Source organism: Sus scrofa, chromosome 6, assembly GCF_054392235.1.
Source record: "Sus scrofa isolate SSC_HxYL_T2T_F1_AM1 chromosome 6, Sscrofa_HxYL_maternal_Yorkshire_Landrace_v2.0, whole genome shotgun sequence".
Lineage (NCBI taxonomy): Eukaryota > Metazoa > Chordata > Mammalia > Artiodactyla > Suidae > Sus > Sus scrofa.
The window spans coordinates 61,503,632-61,506,075 of NC_139388.1; the positions used below are offsets into that span (position 1 = coordinate 61,503,632).

At 44.0% G+C, this 2,444-nt stretch overlaps 1 pseudogene; it reads right to left on the reverse strand.

Annotated features, from left to right (window-relative positions):
• Positions 1-1,259: 1,259 nt before the first annotated feature.
• On the reverse strand, positions 1,260-2,158 carry LOC110261365 (vomeronasal type-1 receptor 4-like; annotated as a pseudogene).
• Positions 2,159-2,444: the final 286 nt, after the last annotated feature.

Sequence of the window (2,444 nt, forward strand, 5' to 3'; positions counted from 1 at the left end):
GGCAGAGATCTGAGAGACTGATGTGGCAAGAAATCTTCCCTCTTGGAGTTCCTGTTGTGGTGCAGTGGAAGCGAAGCTGACTAATATCCATGAGGAGGTGGGTCTGATCCCTGGCCTCACTCAGTGAGTCAAGGATCTGGTGTTGTTCTGAGCTGTGCTGTAGGTCACATACTGGCTTGGATCCTGTGTTGCTATGGCTGTGGCAGAGTCTGGTAGCTGCAGCTCTGATTGGACCCCTAGCCTGGGAACTTCCATATGCTGTAGGTGTGGCCCTAAAAATCAAAAACAAACAAATTTCCTTCCAGCTGGACTTTGTCAAAGTCCCAGAATCTCTCATCTGTAGCTGCCTGAGGCAGGAAATGGGTCTGACCAATCTCTGTGCTGGCTCTCCAAATGTTGGGGAGGAGTAAATATCCCCCTCTAGTTCTCTTGCGTTCCTGTGGCTGGCCTAAGGATCAAATTGACCCGAGACAGATTCACAGGAGAAAAAGGATTTAGTGCGTGTCCAGAGGTGTCTTCTAGAAATAGGACCTGAGAAGTAGCCACATCAGGCAGTTCTTAGCCTTTTTAGACAAGGAACAGTATTTGAGAGGAATTGACAGCACAAAGCAACTTGGGTTTGGTTGCTTATTTAGTAAAAGAAGTAAGCAGTGTTGGGAAACAAATTAATAAAGAAGTAACAAGATCTTTTTGTACAGGCTTCTTGGCCTTGAATTCCCTCTCTCTAGTGATAAAGATGGTTTTTCAACTTCCTGGTAGAGGGTGGGTAGCTTTCACCTGGGAAATTTTTTTTCCGCTCTAGGGAAGACAGAGGGGAGGGTCTATTTTGCTTGTCGCATTGGCCATTTCTTAAGTATATTTAATTCAAAGGAATCAATATGCCATTGAGGTCTATTTTGGGACAGTCTGCTGTGGATTCCCAACACATTTCTAAATAGTTTTATCCATAGTCTCCAGGTTGTTTCTGGAACCACAGTTTAGACAATGCATAGACTCTGAACGCCTCTGTGAGAAAGATTAGTAAAGATGGAACTGCATCTCTACGAGCTTGGTAAGTAATCACATTCCTCTTATCATTGCTTTGGATGGTGACACGCATTTAGGAGTAAAACAGTTTGTCTTATGTATCACTCTCTTGTAATGTCAATATTTTTTGAATGTCATATATATTTAACAAGATGAATGGATAACCAACAACTCTTATCTATATTCATATGACTTACCTATTTCAATGGCTTTGGGGGATTTTGTATTCCATTCTAAGCAAAGCAGAACCTGGATACTCTGGTGTCATGGCTCATGAGAATATAGGGACTTAGAGCTGGGAAACAGGCAGAAATGAGCTTAGAAGTGTTCTTCAGCCAGAAACTGGGATTGTTAAAAACTGTCACACAAGTGTGAAAGATAGAGGAAAGTGTCCATAAAGAAACAAAGCAGCACACCAGGACAAGGATGCTTTGGGTAGCTGTGGTCTCAGGGGAGGGTCTAGCAGACTGGTCGTGCCTATGAATGTATCGGACCTGCTGCTTGTGCCTGTGCATGATAAGAACCATGGAACCACTGGTCCAGACCATCAGCACCAAACGGAAACCGTCACGGAATAATATATATGACACATAGACCGTCTCTTTGATTTTGCCATCAACTACTGCGTAACAGTAGCCATGACTATATTCTTTGTCATAATTGTGTTGTTCAATCTGTCAGTTGTATAAAGAGGGACCGAAATACTGAGCATCATGTTCAAGACCCAGCAGAGGATACTGAAGGTGCCCAGGTACCTGGGAGCTTTTCCCTGAAGCTGTGCCCACCTGGAGTCCCTGGGACTGATCATGATCACCTGAAAGACACTCAAGATGCAGGTGGTGCCAATGGACACATCCCTGCTCACTTTCTGAATGTAAAAAAGAAGTTTGCATCCAAAATCATCGAGGAAGTGTTTTGACCCCAAAGCTGCCAGTGTTTCAGGGATTCCCTTGGAGAGCAGAACTAAGAGGTTGGCCAAAGTCATGTGCTTGAGAATCAGATCTGTGGACCTGGATGTGCCTCCTGTGAGGTAAAGGAAGAGAAAATGGTAGAGGAGAGAGCAATTCCCCAGGAGGCCAGCTGTGGTCTGTAACAAAAAGATCATTCCTATTGCCCAGTCCTTGGTGTCCATTCTGTCACATCCCGGGGATGAGCTTCTTGTTCTGGAGCCAGAGAATCCTGTGTGGGGATATGAGGCAGACCTCTGTTGATCCCATCAATGGACCTTGACCTTCTTCAGGCACAGGCTTCCCTTTCATTCATTCCTACTGAAAAATAGTTACATATAGTTCTTCCCTTTCAACAGGTGTCTGAGAGTTGAATGTGTAACAGTGAAAGATCTTCACAAACTATGGATCCACATATAAGAAACATGTATATAATATAACTTGTCCTCTTCATATATTCATGTGAGGGTC